Below are 19,309 nucleotides of genomic sequence, written 5' to 3'. Positions count from 1 at the left end.
GGTTTACATTTTTCAATAGTTTCTACATTCAGATACATTTTTGGCTGGCATACTTTTTTTGTTTTCTGAAATTGTTTGCTTTCTGAAAAGCTTTCTACCTTAAAAATGCAGCATATTCATAGTTCTTTATGCTTGTATCATACATCAGAAGCTGTGAAAACCCCACTTAAATTAATGACAAAATTATTTTTTATTTAAATGAGAGTAAGGTAGGCCTTAAACTATTAAAGCACATATGAAATACAGATTTTTAAAGTCTGCTGTTTTCCTCAGCCTATGCTATACTGATTTTGGAAGCAGGAAAGTATAAAACATACTCTTCATATGATTTTTCTGTTTAGTTATTCTAAGTATAAATAATTCAAAATAACATTAGAAAACCTATAATGTTACTGATTGTCTTCAGTTCCTGTGCCTCCCTTTATCCTTCCCAGCTCTCTCTTCTCTTCTTACCGGTGGTAATAATACTTTAGCAGCAGCTAGCTCCCTTTCATATTTTGGTAAAGATGTACACTGTTTAGTACATCATTTTTTGAAAACAGAAATACAAATGGAAATGGAGCTCAGTCACTGCTGCTGCATAATTGAGAGCAAGCAACTGCAGGTGTGTGCGCCTTAAAACCTGAGGAAAATGCATTTCAGCTTTATTCCATTGAACCTGGCCCTGATGTATTAATCTGTGCTTCCCTAGAGGCAGAGTTGCTTTCAGCTTTCATTTTCTATTACAAAAGCCAAGTCAAGAACATGATATAACAGTCTACTTGTAAACTAAAATTTAAAAGTTAAAAACTGTAAAAAATAATCCTGGTATTATATTAACATATGAAAAACAATTACTTTCTCACAGAAATACAGCAGAAATAGAAACAACACAAAGACATGAAAATTGTTAGAAGTATGGGAGCTTCTGAAGCAGAAATGAGAGATGATCATGCAGGTCAGCTCCTGTGTTTTGATGGTAAAAACCAGAAATATGTAAGACAGTGCTAGATTAGGCTATTATCAAGAAATGGGAATCAGTAATTCTGTTTACCCTGTGTTGCAGTACAAAGCAAATAAATGTGAGAGTAATCTTCTTGATAAAATTTAGCTGTTTATTGCATTCACAAGCACTTTTAAAGTTAGTTATAATTGTCCACTAGAACTCACTATTACAAGATATTACTGAGATCTGCTGTTTTATTATTTATATTCTAAGAAAGGGTTTAAGGGATATATTTATTTTTTGGAAAAGTAAGTCATGATGGATGTTGGTGCTCTTTATTCATATTAATACCCAATTCCCAACAAGGATTAAATACAAAAGTTACTTTCATAGTGTAAGTTCTTCCCAACTGTTAAGGTCCAAAAAGAAGAAAAATTAATGGAACTGTGCAGGAAAACTACTTTCACATGGAATACATTAATATCTCCAGAAGAAAAAAAGAAAAAAAAAATGAATTCTGCATGACTTACACTGAAGGCTACAGGAAAAAAAAAATATTGCGTTTACCATGATGTGGTGATCAGACTTGGGGTAAGTACTTGACCCAAAACAAACAAAAAACTCAAACAAAATCATTGAAACAAAATTAAGTTTTTCTGTTGATTTCAGAATAAGGTCCTATCAGTCTAGTCCATAGAGGTGTTGCACCTGTCAGTCAATAACTTATAGGGCTGCTTTCTTTCCTCTTTATCAGATATCCACCTACACATATCTGTCAAACTGAATCATAAAATAGTTTCCACCAAATGTTAGTTTCCTTCTTTGCTTTCCTCATGACAGATCACCAATCAAAGTCTGCTGTCTTAGTTTTCAAAATCGTTAGAATAATTTATTTATTTTTAATCTAACAGTGACACATGCTTTACAGAGGATGGAAAAGTGCTGCTTGGATATACGTGAATACAAAATATGCTATTGTGGATTTTGTGATAATGTATTATTATGCAAAAACAAACAAGGAAACTATTCTTTTTAGTAATTGCATAATATAAGCAATTTATTATGTGCTGCACTGCTAATCTATTCAGGATAGAAATAAAGCTATATCAGCACGTGCTGTTAATTTCATTTTTGCAAATAGAGCAAAAGTAGCAAAATTATTTAATAGTATAAATACCCATCTCACAGAAGATCTTCAGCTGCCACATCCCAAAATAGGGCTATAAATAGGCTTTTACATCAATCGTACTATATATTTCAGAGACCTAAAAGGTATTTCTTAGAAAAATTCAAACTCCAGTGGCCCCTAACTGTATCTAGTAAGTCTAGCTTAAAACATCTTGAACAAGGTTTAATATTTTAAGACCTAAAATTTTATCAATGGTCCTTTATTCACCTGGTTGGATCTGTTTTCTGGAAATAAAATATTACTACTACCACTAATGTACATGTGACTATACTAGAGCTGCTGCTAAATGAGCACTGACTAATAAACTCTTAGATGCTGGTTAAGTTTTTTAATCAGCTTGAGAGGAGAGTACAACTGACTTTTTAGTAAGGCTTCAGCTTTTAAATGCCTACCTTATTTCTGAAAAGTAAATCTATATACTAAAACTTTTGCTTACAAGTGTCAACATGAGGTACTTCAGATGAAGGCAATTGAGGTTCCCCTCAATTCTTTAGTTCCAGGAAACTGAGATCTCCTTCCCTACTTATGATCTCAACCACTACAATGAAGTTAGCAGGTACAAACAAAATCAGGATTGTAAGACTGTTCACCCCCATATATCATCTTTTCTCAGCAGAGCTATAGGGAACTTGTTTAGGAAGGGCACCTTTTATTGGCAAGACAGTCTCCTCCAATTTTAAACAGCTGGGTGCTGAAGCCTGAGTTACTGCCTTTACCACATTCACATGGTGGCAGGACTTGGGCAGGAACCAACTACCTAAGCTTGTTGGAGCTAGAAACTTGATCCACAAGAGTAGTCCCAAAAATGGAATCAAGTTTCTACAGTGAACAGCTCCCCACTAGATCAAATAAATTAAGGAACAAAGTGAATACAGTGAAAAACAGCAGCTTTGTATGACTGCTTCAAAACTGACAATGAACCTGCAGATGCTTCCCTACTTTTGTACTAGTTGTGGATTCTGTTGAGGAGCTGCATGTCCAACAGAATAGCAAGAAGTGTAACATACCTGACCATGGATGGCCAATCCAGCTCACACTAATGCTAGTTATCAGCTAATAACTGACATTACATAGAAGGCATGAGGTTCACACAACTGTTATATTTATAACAAGAAGACTCGATAGTCTTCCATCTGTTACTCTATATAGACATGCTGAAGAGGATTGCTAAACTACTGTTTTGTGAGGGTAACACTTTATATCCACTTCAAAATACTCAATAGGATTACACAAACTATAAATTTATGGGGAAGTAAGTTAATTTTTTTTTTTTTTTTGTATATTACTTTAGACAATTTACAAGGTGTTTTTATAGCTGCTTTTACACATACACTAGTACTCCTCCTTGGTATTTCTGCATGGAAACACAAAAAACCCTCCACAAGTTCCCCAGAGAAAAACTATGATACAAAGGCTCAGGTTCTCTCAATCTTCAACTTCACTACAAAGTCCCAGAAACTTTAAGAAAAAAAAAATCAATACTATGAGCTCTGCTTGACTCTATAGCTAAAACATCATTTTTCCTGCCTTTGTGGTTCATGATTGTAGTTAGGGAATATTTTATGCCACCTCAACATTCTGTTAAAATTAATTTTAAATGTATTTGTTATACACAAAGTTATACTATGTAAATAAACATCTAGAAAACACAAGAATATTAGATTTTTATCTGTACCATGTATTTTTTGCTTCATGTAGAACCTAAGGCTGGATATTAAGGAATCCTACATTTCAGTAACCAAACAGTTGTTATATACTCCATAATCTTCATTGAAGTAGTTTTAACTTCATTGTCCCATTTTCTCAGTAGTGTAGTGGTAACTTACAAAAAAATCTCATCCACTGGATTTCACTTTTATCATCAAGAGTCTTGTCGGTGCTGTAACACGGAATAACTAGTGGTACATGCCCTTCTGAATACTTCCTTTATGTTCTGGTTTTTAAAATTGAAGAAAGGTTAAATATAGACTTGAAAGTGTCCTTTTATGTTACTATAATCAAATATCCATCAGTATTTCTACAACAATCATCTATTACCCTGACTTTATGAAATATCAGGACTTCTCCCACATTTGAGTAAAACTTGGTCAATATTGGAGGATCTAACTTCAAGGGGTTATGTCCACTTATCTTACCAATGCTAGAACTAAAAAGAGAAAATGGTCTTTTTCTCATTTATTTTTTCTCATTTTTACCATTTAGAACCAGCCCTGTAAACTACATGTATGCTAGAACATTTAATTAAATTTATCCCGATCCAGTCTCTGGCATAAAGAGGAAATGGCTTAGCATTATCTGGATTCATGCCTCTAGATTCTCTCAGCTCCCAAAATAGAGTATTCCCATGTAGATTTCCTATTGGGAACATACTCAAACTAATGCCAACTTCAAAAACATGCCTGAGAACTGGAAGAGAGGGAGTTTGTCTAGTACAAAATATGATAGGTACTGTTCTAACAGTTTAACAGTTAAATTCCAGTGCCAAGAAGTGCTTCCTGAACCTGTTTAATTTACTAGCATAAATGTAACTGCAGGTGAAATTCTTTCTGTTTGATTCTGAAGATATTTTTTGTCTACAGAAGCTTCTAATGAAAAGGTTCTCCTCAGAACTGAAACATGCCTTAAAAAAAGCCTACTTCAGTATTGATGATTGCAGATGAAGTGCCTTGCTTAGCTAGGGGCATTTAGATCCAGGGATCAACTCAGTATTGTCTTTTTTTGCACTCCTCCCCTAAGAGTTTCTGCTTTCTTCAATCCCACTTTTACATCCTATTCCACTAGTAGAGTTTGTTGATTATCTTTCTGACTAAGCAATTTGTGACTTCAGTAATAAAAACACGACCACATTTTGTAACAGAAGGATTTATGTATATAACAATAATGGAGGTCTACATTAAATTGCACTGGCGACTTTTTATTTCTTTATTAATCTATATAGAAAAAAGAAAAAAGGAGAGGGCTCACAAGTTAAAATAGTGAGGGAGAAAGGTTTCCTAATTGGCAGCTTGACATTATATAACATTTCCCTACAAATAGGTACAATATGGCTGCTAATGTACAGGAATTCCTCCTTGTCAGTCTGGCACATCTATTTCTAGTGGACTGCAAATCTCATATGCATACGAAATTTGTGAGCATGAATATGCCTGAGGTGTGACTGTGCAATGAGGGAGAAGGTGGCTCTCATAACATACTTCTTGCAAATTCAAGGAACTTTTTTTTTTCTGTTATCAGTTGATAAAGAATTGTTTAGAGGGAAAAAATCCATACGTGTGACTATGCCTAATCTCCTTTGTCCATTTTGGGAGGCTTTCTCATTGTTTAATTGACTTTATTGTGGGAGTCAAATAAAAAAAAAATAGGAAAAGGAAAAAACCAGGAAAACACCAAACTTCAAAGCTTAGTGGAAATAACTGATAACTTTGTTTCCAACCAACCCTGGTTATGGATTAAATATACTATAGTAACTTTAATTTCCACATATTTTTTCTCCTTTATCATTTAGATGTAATCTTAGGAAGAAAACTTATTTGAAGCTGCTGAAAAATGACAGAAATCACAGAATGTAGGAAGGAAAAATGAAGCCTATAAACAGCTGTTTCTCTAGCCTTCCCTCACCTTTAAGGATGAAGAAACATGTATACTCTGACAATCCATTAGCACTGAGTAGCACAGTATTCTTTTGGCAGATGTGAACAAAAGCAGAAGAAAACGATAATCTATGCCAAAGCCATGTAGAAATGTTGAGAAGCAGATTCAGAACTCCCAGAAAAATCAGGCAATAGAAACAAATAGAAGTATTGGTAAAATTCTTTAGTGAAATTACTGGCTAGAGGAAGAAATATCTATGCAAAATTTCTATAAATTTATCAGCTGTAGAGAAGGTAAGAGAAAAGAAATGGAAAACCTCACAAATATAGCTTATTTCCATTGTACTGAAACCATTTCTTGTCCTTCAGGATGTAAGTGAAGTATACAAGTGAACTGTAAACTATAAATCACAAGATTTTTCATATTGGGATAAAGGACTATTTTGCCATACAGTACTGAATTTATTCTAAAATCTTCAGGGCCATCAGAAAGCAAATATGTATAGCAAAAGGCAGACAGGCAAACCATATGTTACAGCAGCAAGCAGCCACTGTGAAGGGGAGGATAAATGCATTAATCACTGAAGTACAGCTCAATTAAAAAGATTTTTATAAACCATGAAAGATCAGACTACAATACAGAGCATGATTTTTTAATCCCTGAGCAGACTGTCCCACGAATGTTGTATGAGAACTGTATATGACCATCTTTAATATGAATGGGGGAACCAGAGAGATACTGGGATAAAACAAAAGGCAATAGTTACAACAGCAGTTTTTTTAATAACATTTATCTGCTTCTTACTTATATGTACTCACATTTCTCTGGTCCTTATTTAAATGTACTTTGGATTTTCAAAAATATATTTTTATTTCCTGCATTCATTTTTTTTAATACCTTGTCCAGGCAGCTGTGAAGAGAAGTACATTTGAAAATGAGTAGAAATATTTTGCAGCTACAGCAATTGGTCTAAGAAAACATATTACCTTTCTGTACAAACCTTATCTCAGTGGAAATATTTCGTCTGCTTCTTCCATGCAGCTAATGGGATTCATGTTTTTGGTGCTTAAGTATAGTTGCAGTTTTAGGATCCTGAACAGCACTATGGCCTGTGCTTGACAGACAGAAGGGTTAATTTAGAAATAAAAGGGAATCTGAGCAAAGCTACTTTGTAGTCTTTAATGAGAAAAAAGATAGGAAGACAGAAGCATAGCTAGAGAAAACAACGTATTTTGGAAGTTGACAGTTATTTCATTTATAATAGTTTACTGTTACATTAGTTGAGTGAAATAGCTCTTTACTTCTGTGTTCTTGTTACAGAGCAGAGATTATGGTGATCCACAATGTATTATAAGGAATAGAAGTGAAGAAAGAAGATCAGGCTTAGAAAGGATTTAGTCTGGCATAGTAGCAGGTACTCAGGAATGTAAGGTGAGTTCAGGTTGTTTGCACATAAAGCCACTAGATCTTCAAGACCTCTAATACTGGCTGTTTAGCACACCCATTATTAAACTTGCGTATCATATGCCTACTAATACAAAAGGTAAGGAAAAATGCCCGATAGCAGATATTGTGGTTACAGTCTTTCTTGCAGGACTCCTACATGCATTTGATTTTTCATGATTTCTCTGTAAAGCAGGATATTGGGGTGTCCAAAGACTATGAATCTTTGTTTCGGGTCCTTCCCAAACTTGTTACACAGACAAACCACTCTGGTTGCACTATAGTACAGGTTTCATTTTTGATGCCAAGCTACATTCTTCACTTCCTGAGAAGCTGCAGGTTGTTGATTTTTCATAGTCCTCTTCTTCCTCCCAATTTGATGAACACAATGCAGCAGCAAAGATAGCCATGGAATTGAATGATGCTATTTGTCAGTTACCTCCTGGTGTGATGAAGCCAGCAGGAGTAAAAAGCACAAAAGAATGCCTTTAAAACAAGAGTAATTTTCTTAAATATTGAGAAGTGGTTCTCTTAAGATAATACTTGCAATCAGCACCCAGCATGTGCAGCAGCCACGTTCTGAAAGACAAAATTGGCTGCTTCAGAGAGTTCAGCGTAAAGCAGACGGTTGGGGTACTGTAGTTCTCCTACACTAAGTTATTAAAAGACAAATCCTGTAGCTACTGAAGCTCAAACTGAGGTGTTCCAAAATCACATAGTTCTTATATAGAAGCGAAAATAGTTAAGATCTGCATGTTGCTATTTGAAATTTAAGATGTGGTCACCAAACCCATCCATATTAATTAGCGTGCATCTTAGAGATGCTTTCTTGCAGATCAGCTTGGAAAGTAGAACACTTTCAGAGGCGTAGAAATGACTAAGATACATGCAAGTAGAACAAAGTAAACTAAGGAAGAAATGAGTGAGAGAGGTGGGGGAAAGACCAGAATAAAGTACTACAATACTTAGAATTTTTATTTGTAGAATAAAAAAAAAAAAAACAAAACCAAAAACATATTGCAATGGAATTATGGTTGTGGTTGTTAAACAAATACTGAAAGAACAAATGAAAGCTACTGAGTTACTGATGAAGTACTTTTTATTAGTCCAATTCCAGCAATGGTCATCATTTGAAGTACAGAGATGGTCCCTATATTGATCGTCTCTGGCAGTCAGTTTTTAAATGGAATTTAGGGTACAGTATTATCCCTGAGATTGCTGTTTATTTCTTATAGTAGAACCCAATGTGGACCAGTACCCACAAGGCTGCACATTTCCTGTGCTCAAAAAACAGATTAACTGTTTCTAGCTATTTTAGCACTATCAGTGCTATTTGCTATTACAGAAACAAAGATTCATTCATTTAAAATACTGAATCTCTCAACATTTTGTCCTCTCTTTTCATAAGACATTCTTTCTATGCTCTGATTTTGAAGTGAAGCTATCCAAAAATTTTAAGTTGTCTGAAATAATATCTCCATTTTTATATGCTGTTGTACATTTTTGTTATTAAAAAAATAGACTAACAGAATCTCAACCATTTATTTATCAAAAGATGTTACTTTTGATGGAAGTGGTGGTGGAAGTGCTGTGCTGAATGCAGATTGTTAGAGGGGAATAAGTGTGCTTCACGTAGAGCCCACTGGAAATTAACTTCACATGCCATTCAGATTAGAATAGCATGGCTGGAGATTGCTTATTTTGTCTTGATAATATTAATACAGATTTTAAAATAAATAAATAATTATGCTCTAGAGTTAATCTGACAGTTTATGACTGGTCACATGAAGTCAGAAACACATTGAGACTTCATTTACTATGCAAAAATTGCATTTTTTTTATAAGGTGAGCTCTTTTAAGAAAATAATAACCTTCATTATGCCAGCGAACAGGAACAGTTTCATTTATTCCTAAATAAATAGATTATAAGCATGTAGCTTTTTCCTGAAGTTACAGTCTCTTTTTCAGTTGATTTTTTTTTTTTTTTTTTTAATGTTCATACCATGGTCTTCTGTCATCTGACAACAGGATCAGCAGGGAAGTAGCTACTTCTTTTGAAGAACTGCTTCTTCATATAAGGTGCATTGGTACTGCAGAGTGAGTTTTGATGCAGTCTCTTCTTGGTCTCCCAGCACTAGCATTAGCTGGTCTTTGCTCTGCCTGGTCTGTATTTTAACTCTTGCTTTATGGGACACTTCCAGAGCTCATCTTATCACAGTTATCAGGAAAATAAAAAATCTCTACCACAATGAAAGAAATGAGGGTATAATCTGATATGTATTACTTCAGGAGCAATGCCAGGTTTTGCATTCCTTGCCATCCATCTGCTCAATGATCTACCAATTCATATATGGTGCTGCACCACAATTTTTTCCATTACGACAACATAGCTATTTGTATGGTTATACGGTGAAAATCAAGAAAGTGATCCACTGAAAATTACCCCCTCATATCTTTTACCTTTTTTTCCCTACACAAAATTTTTGGTCAGATCAGTTTCTCAGTCTGGCTCCACATGTGACAGCATGAAACACTTCTACTGGCACACAGAAAAGAGTAGCAGTGAATGAAGGGGTACAATCTCCACTGAATCTTTTACCCTAGCCAAGGAGCTTCTTTCTTTCACCATGGTGAGAAAATGCTGGCTTAGTTGTATGAAAAAGCTTCTCATGTCTAATAGTATCAGACTACAGTCTTTCTAGCTGAAAGTTCAATACTAGAAATCAGAACTTTAAAAAAAAAAAAAAAGAAAAAAAAGGTGGCATTTCAGAGTGCAGATTCATGTAGTAACCATGTTGCCCTCTGCTGCTCTACTGATACACTCTTTTTACAAATACAGTAAGTATAATTCTGAGCTATTTTAAAATTTCCTAATTTATTTATTTACATTTCCAACCTGTTCATGACTCATAATTTGAGTAAGTATGTATCTAAATTACTGTTTATATTAAATACATATCTCTCTAGGAAAAAGGAACAATTCTTATCCAGAAAGTGCTGTCATATGGTTAGCTGAATAAATTAACAGTATACTGGAATAGCATTTTTAAATCTAAAGTAAATGTTTGTGTAATTTTAGTAGAAAATCCTCATGTATGTGGGGAAAAGAGCCTCTCTGAGAAGTAGAACTGTTGTTCTTATCTGACCTCCATGATAATATTCAAGATGGTACTGAATAAAAAAATTGAACTGGGAATTGATTAATCATTTTCCTTTTTTCCCCCTTCTCTACATATCCAGTTTGTAACAAATTAGAGACTCAGCAAAGACTATAGAGCTTGTATATACGGTAACAATTAGACATTTGGCTTTGTCATCTGAAGAAAAAAAAAAAATCTATTTATTGATTAGCCTGAGTCTTGTATTTTAGGAAGTAGTATAATTCTGTTCACTCAGATGCCAGTTGTTTCCAGCCACCCTTTGGATGATCTGTTATTATTCAGAAGTGGTGCGTCCTAAGGACAGTAGAGTGCAACCATGGTTTTTTCTTACCTGTAATGTGATAAGCATTCAATGACAGAATTTAGCAAGTCCAATAACAAAAAAGGCCTCTTACTTGTAGCAGGGGTCCTATTGCCAAGTGGTTATATCAGTAGATCTCGCAGCTTCTGTCACATACAGCCTACTGGTTGTTTGGCTTGTAAATACAAACACTGCCACAAATCCAGAACATTTTCAATCTAAACAGGGATAAAGTATGACAGATGGATGTAGAACACAGATGGAAGGAGGGAATAGAAAGTCTTCATTGCCACAATCCATATCATGTTTATTACGAAGAAAAAAATAGCTCAATTTCTGAAGCACCCATAAAGTATTTTTTGAGCTTGGAACTCTCATAGATCAGTTGCTGATGAATTGCTCAGCAACTTCTGCCCTTTGGGCAGTCAACAGTCCCACTGCCTCTATTTTTCTCCTTTTGTTTTTATTTTTCACCTATGACAATCAGTTCCAAGTGTCACAGACATCATCATCTTTTCACTCACCAAACCAAGATTCAAATGTCTAAGCATTTTATGATCTCCATGACCTTTCAAGTGGCCTTCAAAGTTCAGCTTAATTCCATGGTGATGTTATCTGGCTTATTCCAACTTTGCAAGTGTACAAAGGTCATTCAACAACATCTTAAGTGCTCCAACTTGTTGATTTCCTTAGCATGAAAGAAGAAAACACAATAAATAACTCATTTTTTTTAGGAAAGAAATGGAAGTGAAAAAAGACATATGGACAACAGATGTTAACCCCTTCTATACAGTAGCTATCAGGGGTGGTAAGTGTATAGCAAGACCTGGGTAAGGAATCCCTTTCCAAATAGCTTTTGTGCAAAGTTTCAGTACTTCAGTTGTCAGTTAGCTAAATCACTTGTGAAATATTACGTATCATACACACTAAGAACCACGTAGCCTTTCTGATACTATTATTTTCAGTATTTTGCTTCCCCCGAGACTGAACAAAAGGATTTATTTACCTTGATAAAATGGGGAAAAAAAAAAAAGCCCACCTCTTACAATTTTCTAAAAGTCATGTTGCATAACACCGTGTAGCCATAGAGATGAGATGAAACTGCATTTTTCTGTGTTACTGGAAACAAGAGCAATGCACATGCTATGAAAGTAAGATGCCACTTACAGCATAATCTAACATATTTGAAGAAAAATCCTATCAAATGGTTTAATAATACTGCCCTACTTTGCAAATGGAAAAGCAAAGCAGGGAGGGAAAAGGCTACACCCCAATTATTCTGGAATAGCAATTAATGTGTTTCAGCTCCTGGCCATATGGCTGTTTCACAGCCTATCTTTGGACATGTTATTTGGGCATTTCTGATAGTATAGTAGTAGCACACCATCTATCTAGCTCTGTATTTTAACTCCCTAAATACAAGTCAAAAAGCACACACACACATACACTTGGCTAAGAATAATCATACAAAATTTCAGGGTAAATATTTTAATTACTGTTAAAAACAGAAATAGTCATTACTATGTCGGTTGCAGCCTCTTGCTGTGCAACTTTACTGATACACTTTAGAAACTTCCATTGGTCTGGCAATAATCCCATTAAAACAATGTTATTTTCTATTTAGTGTGCATCAAAGTGACAGAATTTGTCTCATTCTTAATACTATGATCTAATAATGTATGCTTCTGAATTACCACATGTTGTAAAAGCATACTCAATTAAAAACATTAGGTACGACATAATATTACAGAACACCCTTTCAGAAACTGATGATTTTTTATAACCTGTAAAGATTTGCACAAGTATGAAGCAATTTCTTGTAGATACTGGAATAATTGCTGGCAGATTTCATTTGTTCCAGAATATAATACAGTAACACTATCAGATGTACATTTGCATTGCAGTAGAACAGAAAAATCACTGCAGAAGGAAGACTAGACTGACTTGAGCTACAGTAAGCAACATGATTTGTTGTCATGCTTGTCATCACAAGTTCAGTCTCATCTTGTAGTAGCTAGATAAAGTGTATTTTTCTTTGAAGTGCAGAAGATTTTTGAAAGCTATGGCACAACATTTTTATCTCCTTTTCTTAATAAAGCTCCTTTGCCTGTTCAAAAGGAATATCCTGAATTACTAGTGTCCCAATATGTTTCTATTCAAGCTTATCTACTTCAACAGTACAAAGCTTTCAGAACAAATAGTGTATACTTACACGTGTTTTTGTGTATGTTTACTTACAAGAAAAACCCCATATATATATTTAATGCGCGTGTGTCTGTATACACACACACACACCCCCATATATATAAAGTTTTCATGGTAGAAACAAAACAGTTGGCAAAGCTTACTCATGAAGTGGGATTGAATCATAAACCATTTAAGAGATCCAGGCTGGTTTCCCAAATTTCTGCAAAACAATTATTGCCAGATATAATGAACACTCTCTTCAAAGACTGATAAGGATTATATCTAAATGAATTTACATCTTCAGAAATTCTAAAGCACGTGTGAAAATGACAATATTCAGCAAGTAGCATTTGTTGAGATTTATTAAAATTATTTTGAAATATATCAAAATTCATGCCCAACTTGGTTTAAGAAGCAAGTTATGATTAGAGCTCTGCTCAGAAAACTTGACAAAAGGGGAGACTCATACAAAAGATGAGAGAACGCATTACATCAGCATAGGTCATCCTTTTCTTTTTTGTTAAATCTCCATACATTACGCTGCATTTTCTGTTTCAGCTATACCCAAGGGATGGACAGGTTAAAAACAAGACATAAGGATAAAACCAAAACATTTCCAATTCTAAAAGCCTTTTTATTGTTAAATTTGGGGGGTCGGGATTCAGTGTAGTTGATGGGGTTTATGCCAAATCAATTTCTGCAATTATTTATTTTAGTCAGAGTTGAATCTGCTATTTCTGCTTTGGTTAACTTTTTATGCACCATTTAGTCTGTCAAAGATTTATGAAGTACTGCACAAAGTGTGAAAGAAATCCTAGGAATTTCTGTAAATTGAACTGTTAGGACAGAAATCTATGAAGTTTCACCTATTGCCAACTCTAATTACAAATGTGAAATTCTGAAGGAGGGAAAAACTATAATAAAACTTTCCATTTGGGAGCATTTATGACATTGTACTAATAGAGGGACTGATTCACCATCATGTATAACCTGTAATGTTAACAGTATCTTTGAAAACGTATATAAAATTCTACTTGCTCAACAGAATTCTTCATACAGTTACAGGGAATATCAAAAATGGCAAGGAAAAGGACAATCATTTATTTATTTATTTGTTTACATTTAGGGTTAAATACATTCATCATTGACCATAAAGAAATAAATGATCACCCAAAGGAAAACCCATGGGACCAAACAGAAAATTGTGCTAACTAGACATGTAAGTCCTTCTTTCATATTCTTTTACTCTAGAAAATACAAAAGGTGAAGTTTGCAACAATTTATCACCCACACAAATGTAAGTGTCCTGCTTTTGGCTGAGGTGGAGCTAATTTTTCTTCTTAGTAGCTAGAATAGTGCTGTGTTTTGAATTCAGTCTGGGATTTGGTATGAGAAGAATGTTGATAATACACTGATGTTTTCAGTTGTTGCTAAGAGATCAAGGACTTTGCAACATCCCATATCCTGCCCATGTGCAGGTGCACAAGAAACTGGGAGGGAGCAGAGCCAGAGCAACTGACCCAAACTGGCCATGAAATATTCCATATCATATAACATCATGCTCAGTCTGTAGAGGGGGGTCAGCTGGGAAGGAGGGCTCTTGCTTCTGGGATTAAGGTTTGGGGATCTTCTCTTCTCTGGGATCACAAGCTGGGAATGGGCTGAGCATCAGTTGGCGAACAATCACGTTGTGCGTTACATCTTTCTATTTTCTATTATTATTACTCTTCTTTTGTTTTATTTCAGGTATTAAACTGTTTTTATCTCAACCTATAAGTCTCCTTACCTTTACCCCCCTAATTCTCTCCCCATCCCCTGGGCAGGGGAGGGTGAATGAGCAGCTGCATGGTGCTTAGCTGCCAGCTGGGTTTAACCATGACAATAAGCATGAATCCGATCATACGTACAGCTCAGAGGTAAAGGAAAAGAGAATGTGCTGAAATTTTGGGAAGAAATCAGGTACTGATAAAAGGAAGAACAAGAAAATATGAAAAATGCCTATGAAAATGGCATTGTTTACAGAGTAGAAAGAAAAGGGCAGATGAGGGAATTTGGTAGAAAATCCTACTATTTATCCCTCAGCACAAATAGCTTTATATTCAGTCTGCTGATACTCTACTCAGATTTTTCCTAATCAGATTAGCAAAAATACAAAATCATCTTGAAAATGGTTGTAGAGATGTCCACTTGTTTGTATCTGCCTCTAGCCCATGGATGTGCTTCTCTTCCCTTATCACACAGAAGTGCTGTCATCTAGATTGATCATCTTAACAAAATTTCTAAATACACAAAATATTCCCTAAATAACACAATGATATATTACCTATTTTTTCCTAAGTCATATTACAATAAAGTGTAATATTTGTATTTATTATGCCCTCACTGACTACTTTAACATATGTAACACTTCTATAGTTCCCCCCACAAATGAGAAACAATTGGAAAAAGTATACAAAGCATTAACAGTTTTGAAGAAAAAAGGATTTTTTTAAAATGCTGTCATCCTGTGATAATGTCACATCATAAAAGAAGGCATGGTCTCTTTTAGTAACACTTCCCAGTTTACAATAAATGGATACATAGGGTATCTATTTATATAAATGAATATATTTATCTTAAAGCAAGATAAATGACAAGTCATCTCCTCCCCTGTTTATACTTCCATTATTTCACTGAAAAAATCAACTCATAGCTGATTTCTCAAAGCCACACAATTTCTAACTCATGCTGCTATTCAGGATGTTTGTTTGTTATTGTTATGTCTATTATTTTTCTGATACTACAGAGCTCCATTTCTTTCCTGTAAAGAAATAAGCACCTTCATACTTTCCCTCACTTCCCAAGTTCAGGCAGCTATACAATTCCATATTAAATTTACTCTAAAATCCCTGAAAATTTGGTTTTAAAAATTGAACACAAGAAGCCCCAGAAGTTCAGAACGTACCTTTCACTTTTCAGATGTGATCCATTACAACATGAACATACACTTTTTATTTCCCTCAGGGATTCTTCTGAATAGACCCTTTGCCTAAATTCTAGAAATCAGAATGGTTCACATTCTGAATAAGTTAAATCTTATCCCAGGAAGACAAACAATATAATACAAAGTGATGGAAATATAATTACTAGCATTCATTTCCTAAAACTATCATTTTCTTTTATATTTCTGCAGCTGGTTTAACTTTGATTGTTTCGGTGCTTTCTCCTAGTATATCCTCTGCATGATGATTTGTCCAAGCTGATGAACATTCCCTATTTAATTGATATAGTTGTTTTTATCTTAGGGGTTTTTAACAATTTATGGACATTTTCTTCTTAAGATAAGTTGCACTTTAAAAGTATATGTATATAGAAGAAGAATAAAGAAGGGGAGAGAGGTATCTGTGTAACACCTGATCAAGTGCTTCCTCAGAAAAATTCAGTGGCTTGATCCATTTTTGGTATGCAGAGGACTTAACTTTCTCCCCTTTTTCTCCACTCTTTTGGCCTCTTTGAGTTTAAGATGACATTTTAAATTTTTAAAATATAATATATTTTTACTTTGTTAGTGTTTGATTTTCTAGTTTTTCCTTGCTTTATGATAATTATTCATCTTTGATAGTTAGAACAAATAAATATCACTACTGTTTCAGTTATTTGGTTATTATTTTCTGCTATTGGTTGCTAAGGTTTTAGTTGTTTTAATTTAGCTGTTATTAGTGTATGTTCAAATCCATACTGAGTCATTTCTTGTGAGGCCAGTTTCCGCAGTCCTCACATCAGATATTTATTTTATAGCTACTGTGAGATATTAATTTTATTACATTAAATGCTTCTGCTATTTAGGACAACCTAGTCAGTTCACACGGGACACTTGACTATGCATGAAGTTGAAGAATGCATCAGTGTCAGTATGATATCTCTATCCAAAAGAAGGCTCCTTCAAGAAAAGTAATAAAAGATTTGACAAGCCATTGGATTTTTATGAAGGGGAAAAATGGACGAGAGAGAAAAAAAATCAGGCTTATTAACCTCAAGCAAAAACTCTTAGCTGTCAAAGGATAATCCTGAGATGCTTGCCATGTCTTAATTAAACACAACATGGGCTGATAAAATGCAGAGAACCTACCTAAACTCCCTGATGTACAGTGAATTTCCGCCTAGACATCGATGACTATTCTGAATTCTCTGTAGCTTGCAAATTGTACCGAACAGTTGTCACATTTCTGCATAATGCATTTCAGTCAAGACTTGAGAAGTAAAAGGCTCATTTGTAAGTATTTTGCAGGAGATGGTCTCCTGACAAGAATGAAACATTAAGTGGTAATCTTTGCTTTCACAGTGTTTTATTATAAAGTATATTAAAACATACTTTTAGGAAAAAAAGATGATACATCCTTCAGAAGGATCACTGGTCCATCCTCACTTAATAGGCTGATCATTAGTAATTGCATTTTTTAAAAAATCCAGACTTGATGCTACATATTAGCATTATGTAATTAACATTCTAATCTTATTACCAGAAAATACTGTTATTTTGATGCAAGCTTTATTCTTCCCCAACATTTGATGGGGAATATATTTGTAAGAAATAAGACTTGACTCTTTTGTGTTTTGACAATTACTGTGTGTTACAGGATAGTACCATAAGGTTTTGTGCCTTTGCTAGTAAGAATGTAGAAAAAAAACTTGGTAAAAATCTGCAGCCACTCAGGGACACAATCCCTTCTTTACTTGAGAACATATTGCATAGTAAGGCAAAATGTTATATTTCTACACTTTGTACCAATTCTGTGATAACACTACACATAAATCCTTTTTTAGTCACATAAACTTTGAAATAAGTTTTGTAATGGATTTGAGATTTTTTTTTTCATTTAAGACTGCCATGTGAAGAAAGAGGACAGGAAATTACGGTGACAAGAACCTTGTATAGCTGTGTGCAATTTCAAAGTACCTTGTGCCATGTACAGATAACAAATCCGCAGCAAGTACACTTGTCTTTTTGAAGCAAAGCATGCAGTTAAGCATGTAATCTCTGAACAATTCCTACAAACAACGGTGCATGCAAAGGTTAACATTCACAGGTGTGCATGAGATACTTGAATATAGACACTGCTTCACAAATACTTATGCCAAATGCTATAAAGTCCAAAAAGCTAATTAAAGAGTTAGGAAATAACTTTCAATAGGAAAGTAAGATTCAACTGCTGTTCAGATACAGTGCAACTCTACTGGAGAAACAACAATTTTTGCCACCCACGAATGTGGCTGCAACACAAACTGATGGAGTTGAAGGTTACAAAAGAAAAAGGCTACTGCAGGATTCAATTTACATAAATTTGGGTGGTTTACTCCAGAGTCTGTCATCCCACTTTAATAGTGCTCAGTAATGCATATGCAATAAGCACATACTTTCTTTACGTGCTTCTTAGTGGTCTAAACTGTGTATATTTCAGAACATAAAAGTACCAATCTTCCACATAATAGTCATTGCAAGGTAACAAGTTATACAAAGACAATGCCTATTAACACAATCTCAAGCATAACTATAATTTAAATCCATGAATATGAAGGGAGGAAATATGCAATACCCCACACTGAGAACAAAACTATGGTATGTATGCTCTGCATATTTCTTGGCCACAAAGGCACGTTTCAGGAACTGCATTCCTCTGCTACATAGGAATATATTTTAGAAATATTCTACTGTTTAAAAATTTCTTAGTTTGTAGTAATCTATGATATCACATATAAACTCTAATTTATGGACATCACGTAAGCTCCTCTTGGAATACTATTTTAAAATCAGAACACGCAGTCCTGTATCAGTTGGACTGCCAAAAAGCAACTGATTTTCTTGACAGAAAGATTTTGTTTGATTTCCACAGTCAGTTTATTTGGCATACAGTTCATACATTCATTTCATTAATCATCAAGTATGCTAGCTAAAGATTAACACCATCTCATGCTGGCATTTGATTGCATAGTTTATAGTTACTCTTCATCCTTTTGCAGGAAGCAATCAAGAAAACAGGTCTAAAAACTTTCATTTACGTTCCCTAAAATGTATTGGAAGCAAGGCCAAAACTGTTCAGGTTTCCCATTTAACTTCTGAGGACCTGAAAACTAAGTATGAATTTGAATCTGTCCAGTAGCATGTAAGACATCTTGATGCTTTGAGGGCTGCTGTTCTTCAGCAGTCATCTTTGTTTCAGTGCTCATCTGTAGAGCACTTGACAGGGATTTGCTGTTTGCTCACCTGTGCAAACTACTAAATTTCATTAAGAAAAATTAAATACACCTTAAGGACATTCCTGATTTACTTTACTATATCTGCAATGGCTGCAAATCCCAGAGAAACTACATACAAGGATTAAGAAGGATGATGATTTCTGTCTGTCACTGGAGGGTTAAAGGATACACTTTCTGTGAATGTTATTCTGAAAAGATTTGGGGATCCCTTCCCCCCAAATTAAGTTAAAAACCAAAGATTAATGGACTTAAACCACACTTGCAGTATATTCAACTTT

This window comes from Strix uralensis, chromosome 10 (assembly GCF_047716275.1).
Source record: "Strix uralensis isolate ZFMK-TIS-50842 chromosome 10, bStrUra1, whole genome shotgun sequence".
NCBI lineage: Eukaryota > Metazoa > Chordata > Aves > Strigiformes > Strigidae > Strix > Strix uralensis.
Note: the sequence above shows the minus strand (reverse complement) of the source record.